The sequence below is a fragment of the Protopterus annectens genome, chromosome 1.part1, assembly GCF_019279795.1.
Source record: "Protopterus annectens isolate FY-2018-M chromosome 1.part1, PAN1.0, whole genome shotgun sequence".
Classification (NCBI taxonomy): Eukaryota; Metazoa; Chordata; order Ceratodontiformes; family Protopteridae; genus Protopterus; species Protopterus annectens.
Window position 1 is genome coordinate 1405173749 of NC_056726.1, and position 22438 is coordinate 1405196186.

At 45.6% G+C, this 22438-nt stretch overlaps 1 protein-coding gene across 1 annotated transcript in view; it reads left to right on the plus strand.

The window, feature by feature from the left end:
* The window catches only part of ROCK2 (Rho associated coiled-coil containing protein kinase 2), a gene marked incomplete in the record, with an annotated part of 2656097 nt that overhangs the window by 352553 nt on the left and 2281106 nt on the right, over positions 1–22438 (plus strand).

Here is a 22438-nt window from a genome sequence, read left to right on the forward strand (position 1 = left end):
TGGCGTCGGTTGCTGTCGCTTCTTCCCTGAAGTCAGTGCACCAGAGGTATACAAGAGGCATCCGACACCATTTCCTAGTCTTTCTTGCCGTGCGGTGCCCGAAGCAGTTCGCAAGTGCCGGTCGGCCGACACCTGAGATTTTCGATTTGAATTTCAGTCCGAAGTCTTCAATAAAGCTAAGTATCCCATTGGGGAACATTTTCTTGCCTCAGTCCAATGTCAGAAAAAGTTAACAATTGCATTTCTTGTGGGAAGCAAATACTTCATAAGGACTTCCATTCCTATTGTATTCCTTGCCTAGGCCCAGACCATGACGTCACAGGTTGTCGGTTTTGTGCTAGGTTTAATAAATGAACTGTCAAACGCCGTTTTGACTTCACACGGCATTGCTTTGGTAGGAAATTTAATTATATCATGCCGTCGGAGCAGCCGATGTCCGCCATACATAAAAAACGCAAGGATAAGGACAGGCAGCCTAGGAACAAGCCAGGCTCAGAGGCCTCAGCTGGGCCTGTCGCCGGTTCTCCGGTTTTCAGTGAGGCGCCTACGCAGCCCCTGACGACCGCAGAACTGGAACCCCAGACAGCTGCGTATTCCCAAGCGGAGCCTACTAGGCCGACGCAGCCATCTTCCGACACCGGAGCAGAAGTAGACACCGGTGCAGTGGAAACACCTTCGGTTGCAGAAGGTGTCTTCAGACCGACTACACTCGCCATTAAATCTTATGCTAAGCTTAAAACTCCTTTAAAACCTAAGAAAACTGAACATCAGTCTACAGTTCAAGGCCCCATGCCTAAGAAACAGATGCTTAAGGTGGCTGAAGATTTGATTACCCTTATAGGTTCATAGGTTCACACTAGGCTATCTGCCCTAGGGCATTTATAAGCCTAGCCAGAATGTGTTTGGCTTTCGCCACCCATTTTAAATTTATTTTGCTATGCCCTTTTTCGAGGTTAGTATACTGTGCCTTTGTCTAACAGTGACACAGAAGTGATACCCGGGGTAAACCTACGATCTCCCATCCACTCATCAAGATTCCTCTTGAAGATAGTCAATGAGGGACTCTGCCTAACCTGGACTGGGATTTTATTCCAGAGTGAGGGGAGCCTCTGGGTTATGAATCTGTCCCTCCAGCATGTCCTATTTATTTCAGTGCTGAGGTTCAAGTCTCTCGTGGCTCGATGGGATTTGGATTTTCTGAGGTGCAGCATGTCCATTAATTCCGGGTTGGACATGGCTTTATACGTCAGGCACAGATCGCCTCTGAACAGGCGGTATGCGACTGAGTAGAGCTGGAGTTTCTTTAACCGGGCAGCATATGGCATCTGTTTGAGCCCTTTGATCCTCTTGGTGAGATACTTTTGGGGTCTTTCCAGTTGCTGCAGGTGTCTGGTAAGGTACATCCCAAAAGGGGCATTGTACTCAATTATGGGCCTGATGAGGGATGAGTTAAAGAGGCACGATGACGTCCCGTGATCTAGATGTGAATCTCTTCATGATTAGGTGGGCTATATAAAATGTTTTTCTAACCACTTTGGCCACGTGGTTGTCAAATGAGAGATTGCTATCAACTTGGGTCCCCAGGTCCCTAATTACTTCTTCTGTACTTAATGGATTACCACCTATGTGGTAATTTGTGGGCACTTTGTTTTTGCCAAAGGGGATGACTATACACTTTTTGGCATTTAGCTTGAGGCCATGGCTCTGGCACCAGTTGTCTGTTTCTATGAGGCCCTTTTGGATGATGCTTGTGTCGGCTGGAGAGTCAATTATGGCCCAGTTTGCAGTCATCTGCGAACTTGGTCAGCCACAGTCCTTCCGTGTTGGCCTGTACCTCCGAGAAATATATACCGAACAAGAGAGGTCCCAGGACTGAGCCTTGTGGGACACCACTTGTAACTGGTTTGGAGTCTGACATGGCTCCAGCAATTCTAACCATGTGGGTTCTGTCCTTGAGCCAGTTTGCAATCCATCTAGTGACATAGGGGTTTATATTTAAGCTGGTGAGCTTATCTATAATGCCCGAGTGGGGTATTGTATCGAAGGCTTTTGCGAGGTCCAGGTAGGCTGTGTGGACCACCTTCCCCTTGTCATTGGCCTTGTTGACTGTTTCAAAGAAATCAACCAGGTTTAAGAGGCAGGATCTGCCCTTAACAAAGCTGAACTGGGTAGGATCCAGTGTTTGTAGGTCCCCAATATCTTTATTTATGAGGTCCATGATGATCCTTTCCATAGCTTTGCAGACCAAAGCTAGTCAGGCTTATGGGGCGATAGTTTTCAGGATCCGTTGAGGCACCACCTTTATGGAGAGGGACCACTGTTGCTGTACGCCACTCTTTGGGCACATATCCTGTAGTAAGGCTGAGTTTGAACAGTAGTTTTATGTTTGGGTTTAGCTCTTCTTGGAGTTCATGTAGGACGCAGCCCGGGACACCGTCTGGTCCCATTGATGCTGTGTTTTTTTGCTTTGGAGAGGGAGCGGCTCTTACCTGAGCATCGTAGCACTCTGCTGGGGTAGATATTTGCCCTTTTGGTGGGGAGGGGGGGGAGAAGTTTGCGCTGAACCTGTCAGCTAGGATGTTGGCAATGTCTGTGGGTTCGGTGTATTTTTTGTCATTTTGGACTAATTCTGAGCATATCTGGGAATTACCACCCAGGTTCCTAACATAACTAAAGAAAGCCTTGTGATTATCCTTAGTATCCTGTGCAATTTTTCTCTCGAAGCTGGCCTTTGACAATTTTATCTGTGCCCGTAGTTTTTTGCTAATACTGATCAGTGATGCCTTCCCTTTTTGGGATTTTGCTCTATCATTTAGTAGCTTCCTCCTTCTATTGTATAGTTTGTTTATGGCTGGGGTCCACCAGACAGGATGTCTGCCTTTGGAGGATTGGGTCTTGGTTTTATTTGGGATCGCATGATCCATGCATTCCTGAGGGTGTTCATAGAATGCGTTTATAAAGGATTCTGCGGTCTGGGCCGTATTTTCCACAGGCCCGGGGGCTTTGAAGGATTCCACCTCAGTTTTGAGGAGTGTGAAATTTGCTTTAGAGAAGTTTTTCACTGTGGTTTTCTGGGCGGGGGGGTGGGGTCGGGATGTGAATATCCAGTGAGATTAGTTTATGGTCTGATCTTACCAGTGAGGGATACACTTCTGGTCTGGAGCATAGAGTCCCCATGTTGGTGATGATCAGGTCCAGTATGTTTTCCCTCTTGTGGGAGTGGTAACAAGTTGTTCCATAGCATTTGAGTTTATAAATTCTAGGAACCTTTGGGCTAGGGTGTTGGAGGTAGAGTAATGCTCCCAGTCTATGTTTGGGTAGTTGAAGTCGCCCAATATAATGGTGTTTGGAGAGACCTTCATATTTTCCAGTGTTCTCAGGAAGGCCGAGTGGGGTTCCTGGGTTTGGGAGGGTGGTCTGTAGCAGGCTATAAACTGGAAGGCAGTTTTACCCGCTGTTAGTTGCACATGGATAGTCTCTGATGCTTCATGCTTTGCCACCAACCTGGAGGTGTGGGTATCTTTGATGAATATCGATACTCCCCCTCCTTTTGTCGTTCGGTCCAAGTTTTGGGGCCGAAAAGCATGGTATGAGGTATAACCTGGTAGTGCTGGGGTGCTCTCGGGAGCCCTGAACCAGGTTTCTGTTACTGCACAGATATCGATGTTCTCCATGCTAAGGAGAGTTTCGAAAAGTGCATCTTGAGGTTTAGACTTCTGGCGTTGAGTAGCATTACTCTTAGTTTCTTATCCCTTGTGATACCTATGGAAGTGGGTTTGTCTTTTGAGCCTTGCCTAAAAAAGGTACTATGGGGGTAGCAAGAGCCTTTGCCAATATCCGAAAGCCCAGGGTGACAGGTGCAAGCCGTCCCTAGCGAAGCATCGTGGCTTGTCGAGCATATCATCCCAAGCTGACAGGCATTGGATCCCCTTTGAATGACACCAGTACTTAAGCCAATTGTTGAAATTGATCATCTTGTCTTCATATTGTGGCATCATTCTTGGTGAGGGTAAGATGCTACTCAAGGTCAGGGTCATACCGGCCTGGGCTACATGCTCAGAGAGCTCCTTTATGTCTCTTTTCATGTAGTCCAGGGAGGTACGTCTCAGGTCATTCACACCAGCATGGACAATGACTGAGTCATATTTGTACTTGCCTTGGAGTGACCTGAGTGCTTGTGGTATGTGGCGGATCCTAGCATCTGACAGGCTGCTCACCGTGACCCTCTCCTTGTTCAGCCTTGTGAGCGGGACGTCAGTGTGCCTGACGATAGTCACCTATTACAAGTGTATCAGGTGTGTTGTTTAGTCTTAAGGGCTGTGACTGTTCGGCACACTGGCTTTGTGAGATGTGTTGCACGTGTTTTGTTTTGGGGTAGCGGCTGCTTGGGTGTCTGCTTTGGAGGTCTCTGCTGCTTCGGCAGATCTTTATTTAGAGCCTCCGAGTATGTTTTTGTGTGATTATGTGTTTGGTTTGCTGTCGTGGTAGGTCTATGTGAGACTGGAATTGTAGTGAGTGTGGATGTTCTTCATCTCACATTGCTACAGTCCTTACACTTGGGTAGTCCGCTGTCCTCGGTCGGCCCGAATATCAAAGTATAAGGCTGACGTCGGTCAAGGCGCATTTGACTGACATCAGGACGTCAGGGTACAAATGCGCATGACCGACGTCATATCCTCAGTCTTTTTTGCCGCATGGTCCGATGCAGAAGCAGCATTGCAAGTGCCGGTTGGCGTTCTGAGATTTTTCGATTTCGAAGTTTCAGACCGAGTTCAAAGTTGGCTAAGTACCCCGTTGGGGAATATTTTAGTTTTTTCTTGCCTCTGTGATTTACCGGATGTCAGAACAAGTCAATAATTGCATTTCTTGTGGGAAACAGATACCGCATAGAGATTATCATACTTTGTGTATTCCTTGCTTAGGGCCTGAGCACGACGTTGTTGGCTGTCGCTCTTGTGCTAGATTCAATAAACGCACTATAAAGAGAAGGTTGGATTGTGCCAGGTTAGTCTTTGGGAAGCGGTGCAATTATAAAATGCCGTCGGATGTTCCGGCCGCTTCTTCAAGAAGCGCAAGGACAAAGCAGTTAAGCCTAGGCTAGAAGAACCGTCTGTACCGGACGCCGGTTCTTTAGAGGTGTCGGTGGAGCCGGTGGCTCCACCGGAGGTTTCTTTGTGTTCCCAGGGTGAGACTTTATTATTGCAAGATGTGGCCTCTCAGGAGGCAGGTCAGGCTGAGGGGGCTTCTCAGGTTGCTATACTCCCTTCCCTTCCTAGGGTGGCTAGGCCCTCTCCTTCTGTTTCAAAGGCTTCTCCCAGGGGCAGGCCAGGTTCAGTTTCAGTTGGTGTCACCCCTAGTTCTTCTGGAACTGTGCCCAAGAAGCATATGCTTGAAATGGCAGAAGATTTGATTACTTTGATTAGGGGTTCTATGCCCCCTCCTGATAAGAGACCTAGGGTGGAGCCTGAGCTAGGGAGTTTTGAGCAGGCTTCAGATGTTTCAGAGTCTTCGGCTGAAGACTTGCAGGAGTACTCTCCTTATTCTGATTCTGATGTGGATGATTCTACTCCTTCTGCTTCTCCTCCTGAGGATTTTTCTTTTTCAGAAACTCTTCATTCCATGAGGGAGCATTTTAAGTGGGAAGGTCAGGACTTCTCTGATTCCAGGAAAAGGCTTAGGGAATTTTTGTTTTTACCCCAGCATAGGCCTTTGGCTATACCTCCTGTTTTGGATGTAGTGGAAGATGTTTTTACAGAGGCTTCTCTTAATCCTGATTCTTTGCCTCCTGCTCCTGTTAAACCGGATAGGTATTACAGGGTGCCTGAAGCTCATAAGTTTCTTTTTAAGAGTCCTAGGGCAGACCCAGAAACTGTTAGCCAGGGGCCTAAAGGTGTTAAGGCTTCTGTTGTAAAGAATCCGGTTCCTGCAGACAAAGAAGCCAGGGCCTTGGATAGATTAGGAAAGAAAGTTTATACTTCTTCCACTGTTGCTATGAGGGCCTTGAATTGCCAGTTTCACATGTTGAAATACCAAAACTATCTCCTTTCACAATTGAAGGCTAAGGTTGATGCTCTGGCAGAAGGTATTGATTGTAAAGAGTTGCAAGATTTAGTACATGTTTCTGAACAGGTGGGTAAGCATTCTTTGCAATGTGGTTTTGATGCTGTACAGGCCTCGTCTAGGGTGGCTGCCACTGGGTCAGTTCTTCGCAGGCACGCCTGGCTGAGGGATCAGAATTTGTCTGACCATGTTAAAACAAGGATTTTAGATGCTCCTTTGCAATCTGACATATTGTTTGGTTCTCCTGTTGAGGCAGTTCTAAAGAAAATGGAAGACAAGGCTAAGTCTATGCAGACTGTTAAAGATTTTTTGCAGGTCCAGCCTCCAAAGTTTAGTAGAAATTGGCCTACTAAGGGGTGGACGTATCCTTCTTATGATTCCCAGTCTAGGGGTAGATCTAGACGTGGTAGGGGCAGAGCTCAGGGCTCTTTCAGGCCTAGAACAGGGAGTTCTCCTGCACAGTCTTCGGGTGAGGGCAGGGGTCAGTCCTTTCGTAAACAGACCCAATGACCTACCTTTTCAGCTGCCAGAGCCTTCTCATCTGGCAGCACCTTTGGGAGGAAGGTTGGCACTTTTCAAAGAAAATTGGAGTTTAATTACCCAAGACAGATGGGTATTGGATATCATACACCACGGCTACAGGTTTTATTTCCATACCTTGCCTCCTTTCAAAGGCATGCCAGACGTTCCTCCTCAACAAAGAATAGAGGCTCACAAGCAAGTTTCTCTGTTGCTCCAAATAGGGGCCATACAGCCGGTCCCCATGCCAGAAGTGGGCCTAGGATTTTATTCTCGCCTGTTCCTAGTACCAAAGAAGGGGAACACGTGGAGACCAATTTTGGATTTATCTATCCTCAACACTTATCTGGACATTCCCAAGTTCAAAATGTTGACGTTGCAGCAGCTTTTACCTCTGCTGGGCAAAGATCATTGGATGGTAACTTTGGATCTCAAGGAGGCTTACCTTCATGTTCCTATCAGACTAAGTTGCAGGAAGTATCTGCGTTTTGCTGGGACTTCTCACTATCAGTTCTCTGCATTGCCCTTTGGCTTATCTACTGCGCCCAGAGTGTTCACGAAAGTTCTGGCTCCAGTGATAGCTTTCTTCAGGCTAAAAGGAATACAGATCTATCCTTATTTGGACGACTGCCTGATTCTGGCTCAAGGAAGGGAAGAGCTTCTTCATCATTTGGAATATGTGATAGCAGTGCTAAGATGCCTGGGGTATTCTGTGACGAAATAAAGTCCAGTCTAGTACCCTCTCAGGACATGTGCTTTCTGGGTGTGAGACTGAATACAGCATCCCAGATGGCCTTTTAACCCCGGACAAACAAAAGAGTCTATCCCTTTACTTCCATCAACTATCTCATCAGTCCGGGCTGACTGCAAGGACTGTCCTTCAAGCCTTAGGGTTCATGGCATCTTGTATTCTGGTGCTTCCCAATGCCAAACTGCATATGAGGAAGCTACAATGGTATCTCAAAATGTATGGACACAGCACTGCCAGGATCTGGACACTGTCATTCAAATAATACCTTGCATTCAAAAGGAATTTTTGTGGTGGGCTCAGGAATGTCACCTAAACAAGGGACTCTCTGTGACCCGCCAGAGGCGAGTCAGATTTTAACGACAGATGCCTCAGACAAAGCTTGGGGAGCTCATCTAAATGGAAAGTGGATACAAGACAAGTGGCCTGCCAGACTACAACATCTACATATCAACATGAAGGAGATGTTAGCAGTCCAGTTTGCATTAATAGCTTTCAAGGAATTACTTCTTCCAGGGCAGGTGTTGATTCTAACAGACAACACAACTGTCATGTGGTACATCAACAAGCAAGGGGAACGATTCTTATCCTCTATGCAGGCAAGCAATGATTTTGTGGGAGACTGCTCTCAGTTTACAGCTCAATCTTCAGGCAAGGTTTCTGCCAGGAGCACAGAACTCCTTAGCAGATGTGTTGAGCAGACAATTATGGATCCCCACGAGTGGAAATTGGATCCTCATGTATTTCAGAAATTGACAGTGTCATGGGGAACTCCAGACATAGATCTGTTCGCTTCTCCACTAAACCATCAGCTGCCAAAGTTTTGCACAAAAAGGTTTCATCCCACAGCTTGGAGAGTGGATGCTCTTTCTTTCAATTGGAGCAATCTTCATGTGTATGCCTTTCCACCTCTGCCTCTCCTCCCAAAGGTACTTCTAAAGGTCAGACAGGACAAGCCAAGGATGATTTTAATAGCTCCGGATTGGCCTCGACAGCACTGGTACCCATTACTGGTCTGGTACGGAAGCCTCCATGGCCTTTGCCTTCGATTCCACACCTGTTGTCACAGGAGGACAGCCATTTGCTTAATGTCAAGCTTCACTCTCTGCACCTAACAGCCTGGCATATTCTGTTTTGAACCATAGTGGGCCTCCACTTCCTCAGCAAGTTTTGAATGTTATTTTGGAAGCTAGAAGGCCTAGTACAAGGAAAGTGTACGCAGACAAATGGAAGAGATTTTTATTTTGGAGTGCAGCAAAAGATTTTGATGTTTCTGAGCCTAATTTGTGTGTGGCTCTTCAATATCTTACTGAGTTACTAGACAAAGGTTTGTCTTTCTCTTCTATTAAAGTTCATGCTGCAACAATTTCGGCTCACTATGATTGCGACCCACCATTGTTTTCTCATCCTTTGTTCAAGCAATTTCTTAGAGGGGCAAAGAATATAAGACCCCCACGAAGAGCTCCTACTCCTGCTTGGGATCTCAATTTTGTGTTGGAGAAACTCACTCTACAACCTTTTGAGCCTGCAGCTACTTCTGAGTTGAAATATTTGGCATGGAAGACTGCTTTTTTGTTGGCCATTACCTCTGCAAGAAGGGTTTCTGAATTGCAGGCCCTTATGGCGGTTGAGCCTTTCTTGATTTTTCATAAGGATAGGGTATCATTACGTACTAATCCTTCCTTTATGCCTAAGGTGGTTTCTAGTGTGGCTTTAAACCAAACTATTCATTTGCCTACTTTTTATGCAAATCCCCAAAATAAAGGGGAAAAGATTTTGCACACTTTAGATGTACACAGGCAGTTGCGTTATTATTTGGACAGGACTAAAGGGTTCAGGCAGTCTCAGCAGTTGTTTGTTTCTTTTGCTTTGAGTTCTCAGGGCAAGCCTGTGTCAAAACAAACTATTTCTAAGTGGATTGGGTTTTGCATTGCTTTCTGTTGTTCCCATCATGGCAAGGAGATTCCAGCTGGGATTAGGCCTCATTCCACTAGGGCTACTGCCACTTCAACAGCTTTTTTGAGGGGAGTGGCAACCAAGGATATTTTGGAGGCAGCTACTTGGAGTTCAGTGCATACTTTCTCTAGGCATTATCACCTGCCACTTTACTCTAAATCCAGGGCTGGTTTTGCCACTGCGGTTTTGCAGGGCATTTTGGCAGCTCCTGCTTCCTTGTAGTTAGCCATCCTCCCTTACCTCTGCTTTGGGATTCTACCCAAGTGTAAGGACTGCAGCAATGTGAGATGAAGAACATAGTACAGTTTTGTACCTACCATAAATGTAGATGTTCGAAGATCCACATTGCTGCAGTCCAATTTACCCTCCCTCCTTCCCCTCTGTAGTTAGAGGTGGTTGTGTGGGTTGGGTTGTACATATTGTGTATATTGTATATATTGTACATATAATTAGTGCAAGGGTGGTTGGTTGGTTGTTTGCTGTCTTTTGGTTTTGACCTTTATTTGTAGGGTCTTCTGACATCTGGGGCAAGAAAAGACTGAGGATATGACGTTGGTCATGCGCATTTGTACCCTGACGTCCTGATGTCAATCAAATGCGCCTTGACCGATGTCAGCCTTATACTTTGATATTCGGGCCGACCGAGGACAGCGGACTACCCAAGTGTAAGGACTGCAGCAATGTGGATCTTCGAACATCTACATTTATGGTAGGTACAAAACTGTACTTTTCCTTCTCCTCCTGACTGGTTATGCCAGTACTGAGTTGAGAGAGCTTAGCCTCCAGTTTGGCTATATGGTTGCATCTCTCACATGTGTTGGAATTTGTTGGGAGGAGGAGAGGGTTGTCTGTATACATGAGGCAGTTGTAACATTGCCTCAAGATTCCCAGATTCACCAGCTGGACCGGAGAGGAGATTGACAACTGACCTTTGGACATGCTAGAATAATATTGGGAATTTCTTAATAATTGAAAACCAGGGCCAGTGGGGAGTGAGGGTGTAGTGCTTTTAATTTTAGTGCTGACTTATATAATTGCTTTAGTGAGCAAGTGCCAGGTAACTTAAGTGCAATGTGTTACAGGTAGCTTAAATGCAAAACGACAAACAGTAACTTTCTTTCAAGTGAAACAAGGAAATAAGTACAGTAAGCAATGCAGCTATCACTAGTGATCCACAGAAGCTGAGAAGCCAGATTAGGTGGAATTAGCTGCCCAGGAAATAACAAGCAAACAAACAACAAGCATATAAACAAAGCTAGATTCAGCAGGCCTGGATCTAGTCTATGCTACAGCAAACAAGGTGTACCAATTTCAGTAAGATACAGTTCAAATATTCAGGCACTATAAACCTTTAACCAGAAATTCCCAGCTCAGAAGGGCAGAGTCTAGCCTCTTCTCCCACAAGAGTGCAGACCACAAACCTTCTTAATGTAAAATAACTGGCCTGAAGCCCAAGTGCTTAAACCAGAATTCCCATCCCCCTCCTGATAAAAGACCAAGACAAGAGGAGGATTATGCATCCTCTGACCAGGTTTCAGTCTCCTCAGATTCTTCTGAGGAACAGGATTACACCTTTCCACCTTATGAAGACTCTGATGCTGAAGACTCTATTCCCTCAGCATCTCCCCCTGAAGACTACTCCTTTGGGGAAACTTTACATACCATGAGGGAACATTTCCACTGGGAAGGCCAGGATTACTCAGATTCTAAGAAAAGGCTCCGAGAGTTCCTTTTACTTCCCCAGCACAGACCTCTTGCTATCCCACCTGTTTTAGATATTGTGGATGATGTTTACTTGGAGTCTAGTTTAAATCCAGACTCTCTACCTCCTGCTCCAGCCAAACCAGACAGATACTACAGAGTACCTGACTCGCACAAATTCCTTTATAAAAGCCTGTAGCTGACCCAGAACCAATTTCCCAGGGTCCTAAGGGAGCTAAAGCTTCTATGGCTAAAAATCCTGTGCCCTCTGAAAGGGATTCCAGAGCCCTAGATAGATGGGGAAAGAAAATATACATCTCAGCAACTCTGGCTATGAGGGCATTAAATTGCCAGTTTCACATGTTGAAATGTCAGCAATTTCTACTGTCTCAGTTAAAACAAAAAATGAGCGCACATTCAGAACAGACTGAATTCAAGGAAATGCAGGATCTGTTGCATGCAGCTGAACAGGTGGGTAAACATACTTTACAATGCGGATTTGATTCATTGGAAGCTTCCTGTAGAGCAGCTGTTACGGGCTCTGTCATACGTAGACATGCTTGGTTAAAAGAACAAACCCTTCCTGACCATGTTAAAGCAAAATTATTGGATGCACCTTTACAGCAGGATGTATTATTTGGTGTCAAAGCAGAAGAGATTTTAAAGAAAATGGAGGATAAGGCAAAATCTATGCAAACGGTCAAGGATTTTTTGCAGGTACAACCCCCTCGTTTCAGCAGAAATTGGCCAAGAGAAAACTGGTCCTTTCCAGCTTCTAACAGATCACAGAGGGGCAAATACAGATGCCCAAGGGGCAGAGGTCAGTCACAGGGCCCTTACAAACCTCGCCAATGGGGTACTGCTACCCAGAAAGGAGGAGAAGACAGGCCCCAAGCTAGCAGAAGACAAACACAATGACTCTATCCTCAAGCTACCAAGCAAATCTCTCCTGGCAACTCCCTTGGGAGGAAAACTAGCATTTTTTGCTGACAACTGGCACATAATCACAAAAGACAAATGGGTTCTAAACATTGTCTCTCAAGGATACAGATTCCACTTTCATACCTTACCAAGGATCAAAGGAATGCCAAACCTGCCACCAAATCAATGGGCAGAGGCACAAAAACAAATTACAGCTCTCATGGACATGAGAGCCATTCAACAGGTATCTACACAGCAGCAAGGACAAGGATTTTACTCAAGACTCTTCCTAGTCCCAAGAAAGGACACAGCATGGAGACCCATTTTGGATCTTTCAATTCTGAACACCTATCTGCAAGTACCAAAATTCAAGATGCTAACACTACAGCAGCTTCTTCCCATGCTGGGCAAGAATGCTTGGCTAGTCACTGTGGACCTTAAGGAAGCATACCTGCATGTCCCTATCAGACAAAATTGCAGAAGATACCTCCGCTTCATTGCAGGTTCAATGCATTATCAATTCTCTGCACTGCCCTTTGGCTTATCTACTGCGCACAGGGTCTTCACAAAATGCCTGGCACCAGTAATTGTATACTGCAGACAAAGAGGAATTAAAATATACCCATACCTGGACGACTGCCTTGTTCAAGCAGAAAGCAAGGACATTCTTTTAAAGCATCTGACATTTGTCAACCACCTTCTAAGTTGCCTAGGGTACACAGTAAACGAAAAGAAATCAAAACTAGTGCCCTCACAGAACATAATATTCCTGGGTGCCAGCTTGAATACAACGGCCCAGATGGTTTATCTGATGCCAGACAAGCAACGACAGCTGATTCAATATTTCAAAATAATGGCAACAAAGACCCAACTCCCTGCAAGAAAAATTCTGCAGGCCTTGGGATTCATGGCATCTTGCATACTACTAATACCATTTGCAAAACTGTATATGAGGAAATTACAATGGTACCTGAAAAGTGTATGGACTCAGCACAGCCACAGCTTAGAAACAATGATACCACTCATTCCCTGCCTTCAACAGGAGTTTCTATGGTGGGCACAGGCATGTCACCTCAACAAGGGTCAGCCTTTCACCTTACCCACAGCCAGGCAAACTATGACAACAGATGCATCAGACTATGCCTGGGGAGCACACATGGCAGGGCAGTGCATTCAGGGCAAATGGACTACAAATCAGAGGCATCTACATATCAATCAAAAAGAAATGGTAGCAGTACAGATGCCCAAACAGCTTTCAAGGACCTTCTACACCCAGGACAACTAATAATAGATGGACAATACCACGGTAATGTGGTACATAAACAAGCAAGGGGGCACACATTCCTACCCTCTATGCAGGCAGGCAATGACCTTGTGGAACACTGCACTGTCTTACCAGGTTCAATTACAAGCACAATTCCTGCCAGGAAAGAAAAACACATTGGCAGACGACCTAAGCAGAAACATCATGGATCCACACGAATGGAAACTAGATCCACAAGTATTTGCAATGATAGCTCAAAAATGGGGGTGCCCAGACATAGATCTGTTTGCAAGCTCCCACAACCACCAACTTCAAACATTTTGCACAAGGACCTTCCATCCACTAGCTTGGAAAGTGGACGCCCTCTCATTCAGTTGGAAAACATTAACCGTGTTTGCCTTCCCTCCACTGCCTCTTCTAGCAAAGGTACTGCTGAAAGTCAGATTAGAGAGTCCACAAATGATACTCGTTGCACCAGACTGGCCACACCAGCATTGGTATCTAATTTTAAGGAACATGGCCCACGGCCCACCATGGATTTTGCCACAAATTCCTCACCTGCTCACCCAGCGAGACAATCAGATTCTACATAACCAGCTCAAGACTTTAAACCTGGCTGCATGGCAAATTACCTAAACAACCAGCCAACACCTTTATCCAAAGCTGTTAAGGATGTCATTCTGGAGGCCAGGAGGCCCAGCACCAGGAAAACCTATTCAGACAAATGGAAAAGGTTTTGCGCCTGGAACCAGGCAAAAGGCAAAATCCCCTTGATCCAAACATCCCTCATATTCTACAATATTTAACTGAGATGTTACACAAAGGACTTTCCTTTTCATCTATTAAGATCCACGCCTCAGCAATTTCAGCTCATTACAGCACGGATCCTCCTTTATTCTCACATCCACTCCTAAGACAGTACCTCAGAGGGGCTAAGAACTTAAGACCATCAAGGAGAGCTCCATCACCTACTTGGGGATCTCAACTTTGTTCTGGAAAAGCTTACACTGCCGCCCTTTGAACCAGCTTTTTCAGATGATTTCAAATTTCTTTCATGGAAAACTGTCCTACTACTAGCAATAACCTCAGCGAGAAGAGTCTCAGAGCTGCAGACACTAATGGCAGTGGAACCTTTCCTCATTTTTCATCAAGACAGAGTCTCTCTACGAACTAACCCTTCCTTTATGCCAAATGTGGTATCCAGTGTGGCCCTAAACCAAACCATTCAGTTGCCCACCTTCTTCCCAAATCCCCAGAACAAAGGAGAAAGACTCCTGCACTCTTTGGACATTCACAGGCAATTACATTACTACTTGGATAAAACTAAGGCTTTCAGAAAATCTGACCAGCTCTTTGTAGCCTATGCTGCAGGATCGCAAGGAAAAGCGATCTCAAAACAGACCATTTCAAAATGGATAGGGCATTGCATAAGTTTCTGCTACACACATTATGGGGAACCGGTACTTGCTAACATTAGGTCCCACTCCACCAGGGCTACAGCTACATCAGCAGCCTTTCTCAGGGGAGTGCCAACCAAGGATATTGTGGAAGCTGCAACATGGAGTTCAGTGCACACCTTCACCAAACACTATCACTTACCTCTGTACTCTAAGACTAGAGCTGGTTTTGCCACTGCAGGTTTGTAGGGCCTACTAGCTTCTTCTAACCCTGTTTGACTCCACCTCCCATCCTTAGCTTTAGGATTCAACCCAAGTGTGATGACTGCAGCAGGGTAACACGATGAACATAGTACAGTTTTGTACCTACCATAAATGTAGATGTTAGAGTGTTCACCCTGCTGCAGTCCAGGTTACCCTCCCTCCATCCCCTCTGAACTAGCTGAACTTATCTCTACCACTCTATCCTATACTACCTCTGTGGTGTATTTGCTTGTGCCTAAGGGTTTTGTTTTATTTTTATATAGCTATATGTATATATATTTATATATTTTGCCTACCTATTGGGGGCACCTGACATCTGGGGCAAGAAAAACTGAAGAAAATGGCGTCGGATGCCTCTTATATACCCCTGGCGCACTGACGTCAGGGAAGAAGCAACAGCAACCGATGCCGGACCAAGACTTTGGAATTTGAGCCGACTGCGGGACCGCCTGACGGCAGGATAACCCTAGTGTGATGACTGCAGCAGGGTGAACACTCGAACATCTACATTTATGGTGGGTACAAAACTGTACTTTCCATGCCCTTGCAGATCAGGCTTGTCAGACTGATGGGACTGTAGTTCCCAGGATCCAAAATGGATTCCCCCCTTGTGGAGTGGGATGACTGTAGCTATGTGCCACTCAGTGGGCACGAAGCCTGAGGTGAGGCTATGATTAAACATGACACTTAGGTGAGGTGCCAGTTCATTTTGTAGTTCATGTAGTACACAGCCCGGAATGCCGTCTGGTCCCATGGATGCTGTATTCTTAGCTTTGGAAAGTGCGGTTTCTACCTGTGTGGCCCTGATTACCAGAATTTGACAATCTTTTGGTATTGAGATGGGCCCTTTAGGGGGTGAGGGGGGTGAAGTTTGCACTAAATCGATCTGTCAGTATATTGACAATATCCTTGGGATCAGTATATTTAGTGCCATTCTGTTGTAGCTCAGAGCAGATCTGAGTATTGCCATTTAGATTTGATATAACTATAGCATGCCTTGTGGTTGTCTTTGGAATTTTTGGCAATTTTATTTTCGTAACTAGCTTTGGAGGATTTTATGAGGGATCTCAGCTTCTTACTGAGGCTGGTATGGGAGTTTTTTGCATCCTGGAATTTTCCACTTTTCTGCAGCAGTTTCTTCCTTCTGTTGTATAGTTTGTTTATGGCAGATCACCACCAGATTGGCTTCCTTTTTTTGGAATGGCACGATTCATGCACGAGTGGATGTGCTTGTACAGTGCCTTAGTGTAGGATTCAGCAGTTGAACTTTCAGCTCCCGTCTGCATGGGTGTCATGAAGTTTGTCACTTCTGACTTGAGTAGCATGAAGTTGTTTTTGGAGAAGTTTTTTACGGAGGTTTTCGTACTGGGGGATGGGGGTGGGATGTGGATGCCAATGGTGATTTGCTTATGGTCAGATCTTACCAATGAGGGGGTGACCACTGGTGTGGAGCATCTATCTCCCATGTTGGTAATGACCAGGTCTAGGATATTGGAGCCTCTGGTGGGACAATGGATTAGTTGATTTAGGGCGTTGGAATTTATGAATTCCAAGAACCGTTGGGAAAAGGTGTTGGTACCCGAGTAGTTTTCCCAGTTAATGGCAGGGTAGTTAAAATCACCCAGTATTGAGGTGTTTGGTTGTATCTTAATATTTTCCAGTATGTTTAGAAAGGTCTAGTGAGAATCTTGGGGCATGGTGGGGGATCCATAGCCAGCTACAATTTGGATTCCTGTCTTACCTGGTGTGAGTTGCACCTGGAGAATTTCAGATGCATTGTGTTGGGCAACTAGCCTGGAGGTGTGAATATCCTTGGTGAATATGGACACTTCTCTACCTTTAGTGTTTCGGTCTTGGTTTGGTAGCTGAAAAGTTTGGTAAGAGTTGTAGCCTGGTATTGCAGGGTTGCTCTCTGGAGCCTTGAACCAGGTCTCAGTTACTGCACAGATATCGAATATTCTCCATTTTTAGGAGTGCCTCGAGAGAGTGCATTTTGAGATTTAGACTTCTAGCATTGAGTAGCATTATCTTCAGATTTTGCATGCTTGTATCTGTTACGGTGGTGGCTTTGTCCTTTGAACCTTGCCTAAAAAAGGCACTATAGGGGTGGCAAGAGCTTTAGCCAGTAACCTGAGTCCCAGGGGTGACTGGTGCAGACCATCTCTGGCAAAGCATCGTGGTTTGTCGATGTCGTCCCAGGCAGACAGATACTGGATCCCCTTTGAATGACACCAGAAGCTTAGCCAATTGTTGAAGTCAATCATTTGGTCCTTATACTGTGGTATCGTTCTGGGTGAAGGCAGGATGCTACTCAGGGCTAGGGTCATACGTGCCTGGGCCACATGATCCAAGAGCTCTTCCATGTCTCTTTTCATGTAGTCCAGAGAGGTACGTCTCAAATCATTCACTCCAACATGGACAATGACAGAGTCATATTTGTACTTTTTGTGAAGTGACTTAAGTGCATGCGGTATGTGGCGGATCCTGGCACCCGACAGGCAGCTGACTGTAATTTTCTCCTTGTTTAGTCTGATGAGTGGGACATCAGTGTGCCTGACTATAGAGTCACCTATGTCTAAAGTGTTGGGTACGTTGTCTTGCCTTAGGGGCTGTTGTTGAGTAGCACACTGGTGTTGTGAGCTATGTGCCACTTTGGTTGTGACTGGTGTTTGTTTGCGTTTCAGCTTCGGAGGTCCTTGTTGCTTGGACAGTTTAATGTTAAGGGCTTCTGCATATGTGGGTTTATTGTTGCTTTGTGTGGGTGTTGATGGTGTGGTTTAGAAGGGCTGTGTGTTGCTTGAGGTGTGGTGCAGGTGTTAACCTTCTCCTCTTGACTGTCTAACACAATCTTGGCTGGAGAGAGCTTTGCTTCCAGTTTGGCTATGTAAGTGCATCTCTCACAGGTTGTAGTGTTGGATGGTAGGAGGAGAGGGTTGTCTATGTACATGAGACGGTTGCTGCATTGCCCCAGTATGCCCAGATTCACCAGGTGTTCCTGCTGGGAGACCGTCATTACCAATTCATAGGTGTTTACTAGGCTAATGACCACAAGGGCCTTTATAAGCCTAGTCATGCATCCCAAATCACTGAGAAGTTCTGATACCATTGACAAGTGTAAGCAGGGGCTTGAGAAATGAAATATTTACAAGCTAGGGCTTTGGAGATGAACTATTTACAGATTGCCCAATGTCCAGTAGAGACATAGGTGCCAAGCCAGAGATGAATTTCCTGTTCCCCATCCTATTGTCCAAGCTGCACTTGAAATGGGTTAGGGAGGAACTTGCTAATCTCTAGGATACATACCAGTCTCTCCAACAGGTCCTGTTTATATCACAAAGGTTCAAGTCCTTAGGACGGTTAAATCTAGTGTTTATTTTGCAGGTATGCAGGATGTCCATCAGAGTCGGGTCTGACAATGCCCTGTATGCCAGGCATGGATCTCCCATTAAAAGCCTGTAGGAGACAGAATACAGGGACAGAGCCTTGAGGCAGTCTGCGTAGGACATGTTACTTATGCCCTATATTCTTTTAGTGACGAACATCTGTGGACATTCCATTTGTTGAATATGCCTCATTAAGTACATACCAAAAGAGGCATTGTGCTCCGTGATAGATCTGATGAATAGTGAATACAGTGGAACAGTGACTTCCTTGGACCTAGGTGCCACACCTTTGTTTATAAGTAGCACAACATAGAATGAGTTCCTCACTACTGTAGACACGTGAGGATCAAAGGCTACATTACTATCTATGTGTGTCTCTATGTCCCTGACTACTGGGTCAACTGTAAGGGGTGTGTTGTCAGTATAATAAGTACCAGGGGTGGTTGACTTCTGGAAGGATGCTGTTATGCATTTCTTGGCATTTAGTTCATGTCCATGACTCTGACATCAGCTGGTTGTCTGTGTCAGCCACTTCTGGAGAACATTTGTGTCGGTGTGGGATTCAATGACAGCTCCTATTTTGCAATCATCTGCAAATTTAGTCAGCTGGAGACCACTGACATTGGCCTTGACTTCAGAGAAGTAAATGCTAAAAAGGAGCGGTCCAAGGACTGAACCCTGAGGGACTCCACTTGTGAGTGGCATCTTTGTAGTGGTGGACTCCTCATTTTTAAATTCCTGGGTCCTTTCAGTGAGCCAGTAGACTATCCACCGGGTAACGTATGAATTTGTACCTAACCTCTTATGTTTGTCAACAATCCCCAAGTGGGGTATTGTGTCAAATGCCTTGGCCAGGTCAAGGTAGGCAGTGTGAACCATTTTGCCCTCATCCCTTGCTTTGGTGACCTTCTCAAAGAAGTCCACCAGGTTGAGTAGGCATGATCTGCCCTTGAATGAAGCAAACAGGGTTGGGTTTAGAGTCTGGAGGTTTACTGTATCACTGTTGATGTCTTTCTGTTCAATGTTGCAGTATTCTTTACATATGGGTTGTATTCCGCTGTCACCTTGACATCTGGCTTGTATATAAAAGCTTCATGCTACTGCTTGTACGTGGGACGTTGCACATAGGCTCAGGGAAAGTCAGACATAAAAGGGATGTCTGCATGTACAATCCTCAGAACTTTTTCGTCCCCATTCAGAAAGGTTGACTCGTACGTTTAGTCTGCTGTTGGAATCTGTTTTGTACCTCAGCTTCAGATAAACACCCCATTGGGGATTTATTTGTTTGCTTCTGCCTTTTGGTATTGTTAATGTCATCCAGAAAGTGTAGGTGTGGAAGGAAAATTCCACATAAGGATAGTCATGAGCTCTGTTTGTTTTGTTTAGGGCTTACCCTCGACCATCAGTCATGTTATGTCTGTCAGGCCTTCATCCCTAAAACCTTGCGTAGTCGTTGCTTTAAACTTGTATCTTGAAAACCAGAGGCTTAAACGTCTGGCTAGGGAATCAATGGAGGGTTCCGCGAGTTGTTCTGAGCTGTCCATGAAGAGGAAGGTGGGCAAAGCTAGTCCCGAATCCTCTTCAAGTGCGCCTTCTCTTTCTGATGTACCCCTTGAGGTTGGTGAAAACCCAGTGGTACGGTTGGAAGTAGGGTCTGCCTCTTTGGTGGGAATCGCATTGGAGGCAGTCAGGAATGTGGATCCGAGCATGTCCGAGGCCATGCAGATGTCCGGTTTGGATGATTTGGGGGAACCACAGCTACTTACTTCTGAGGACTCTTGGGGGGGGGGGGGACTGCTCCGGTTTCCTTGCAACAGGAACTTTTGGCCGTTCAGCCTACGTCAGGCATTACTCCTGCTTTAGAGAGACCTGCCAAAAAAAAAAAAAAAAAAAAAAAAACTAAACATTCTGCAGTGCCTTCTACCCCTTTGTCAGAATGAGAGGTTTTCTCTCAGGGTCTTAAGGCCTTGATGTCCCTCAGGCTTCCATCTTTCACATCTCCTATTTTGAGCCCTGCTTTCTTCTCTTCCCCTGTGCTGCCATCAGGTCATCAGGAGTCTTTCTGTTATCCTGGCCCAGGATTGACTTGGAGGAGTCTTCCTCAAATGAAGACTCCTTAGCATATTCCACCCAGGTACCTTCCCCCTTGGAATATGCGTCCACAGAGGAAGACTGTAGTGGGCGAGACTAACCCATGGAAGAACTCTCTCTTGGAGAGACTGTCAATAAGATGAGGGAATTCTTTAAGTGGGATTCTTCTCAAATTTCAGAGGTGCAAGAGAGATACTATGACTTGCTTCAGGTGGAGGCCCCCTGGACCTGCAGCTGTCTCTCCAGTGCTTCCAGCCTTCCTTGATGCTTTTGCTTCATCTTCCAAGACCCCAGATTCGCATGCTCCAGATCCCAAAAGACCGGACCGTCTCTATAAGGTCCTTGAGGATTACAGATTTCTTTTTCTATGTCTTTCAGCCGACCCAGCAGTGGTCTCTATCACTTCTGACAAATCCTCTTGGGTGGTCCCCTCTATAAAATTACTTCCTTTAGACAAAGAAAGTAAAACTTTAGAAAGGTTAGGTAAGAAGGTTTACATTTCTTCAACCCTTGCAATTAGCACCATTAATTACCAGACCCATATGTCTAGGTATTCTCTAGCTTTGCTACCCCAAGCTTCTCAGGCTCTGTCTCAGCTTCTGGATTCAAAAGCCAAGTCCTGTGTTCTTTCTCTTTTAGCTGCATCTTCACAGATTTCCAGGCATTCCATTAAATGCAGCTATGATGCTGTGGAAGCTTCTGCCAGGACTGCAGCTTTTGCTTCTGTTTTTAGGAGATACTCTTGGCTGTGTCTTCAGGCTCTTCCAGATGACATCAAGGCAAAGCGGCTTGATGTTCCTGTGGATAATTCTGCTCTTTTTGGAAAAGCTGCTGCAGAACTCTTTAAGACTCTCAAAGAGAAAGGTAAGGAGCTCCGGTATTTAAAGCACTTGCTAGTTTCTCCAGTTCCTAAATTTCATAGGAGCTTCCCTGCTAAAACTCCTTTTATTAGAAAACCTTCCAGGTCTTCCTCTTCTTCAGCTCCCTCAGCTTCTAGGCCTTGTAAATCTGTTAGGAGACCTCCTCACTCAAAAACTGTTGCTTCTGCTCCATCCCCTCAGCAACCCTTTCTGTTCAGACCAGGCTCTCTGTGACATCCACCCTCAACTTCCAAGTCATACCCCCTCTTTATCTTCGTCTTCCCTTTCAGCCTAGAAGGAGATCACTCAGGACTCCTGGGTGATATCCGTTATTCAAAGCGGCTATTTCATGAATTGGAAGTCTATTCCCCTCTTTCAGGGGATTCCTCAACTACCCTCTGACCAACTACATCCATTTCCTCAGCTGCTAGCTCAGGTTCCCCTACAGGGCACCATTCAGCCAGTCACTTCAGATCAGCAAGGCAGGGGATGTTATTCCAGGATGTTCTTGGTTCCAAGAAAAGGTGGTCCTTGGAGACCCGTTCTGGATCTCGCAATGATGAATACCTTCCTGGTGGTGCCTTCTTTCTGGATGCTTTCCCTACAATATCTTCTCTCTCTAGTGTCTCCTAAAGCCTTCTTAGCTTCACTGGATTTAAACGATGCTTAACCTGCATATACCTATTAACCCTCACTTCAAGGAATTCTTGCGTTTCTCTGTGGGTTCTTCACACTTTCAGTTCTCTGTCTTGCCTTTTGGTCTTTCCACTGCTCCAAAGCATCTAGCTCCAGCTGTTGCTTACTTAATGCTGAAAGGTCTTCAAGTTTACCCTTACCTTGACAACTTTCTTTTTCTCGCCAGCAGTCCAGATCTTCTGCTCCAACACCTGGATCTAGCTATTTCCCTTCTACAAGGCTTGGGATTCACAATAATTTTCAAAAAGTCTACTCTTTCGCTCAGTCAGGATCTCATTTTTCTGGCGTGCAGATTCAGAACGGATTTGTTGATGGTTTTTGTTCCTTCAGAGAAAGCTTTTTCTCTCACAACTTTCATGGCATCTTTTCTGCCTCTTCCTTCCTTCACTGCCAGGGAGTTCCTCAGACCTCTTGAGTTCATGGCTTCTACAATCTCCATGTTGCCATTTGCAAAACTTCACATGAGGAAATTCCATTGGTTTCTGAAAACTGTCTGGTCTCAGCATGCTCATCCCTTGGAGACGGGCATTCCTCTTCTTCCGTGCTTGAAAAAAGAGCTAGGATGGTGGATGCAGCAT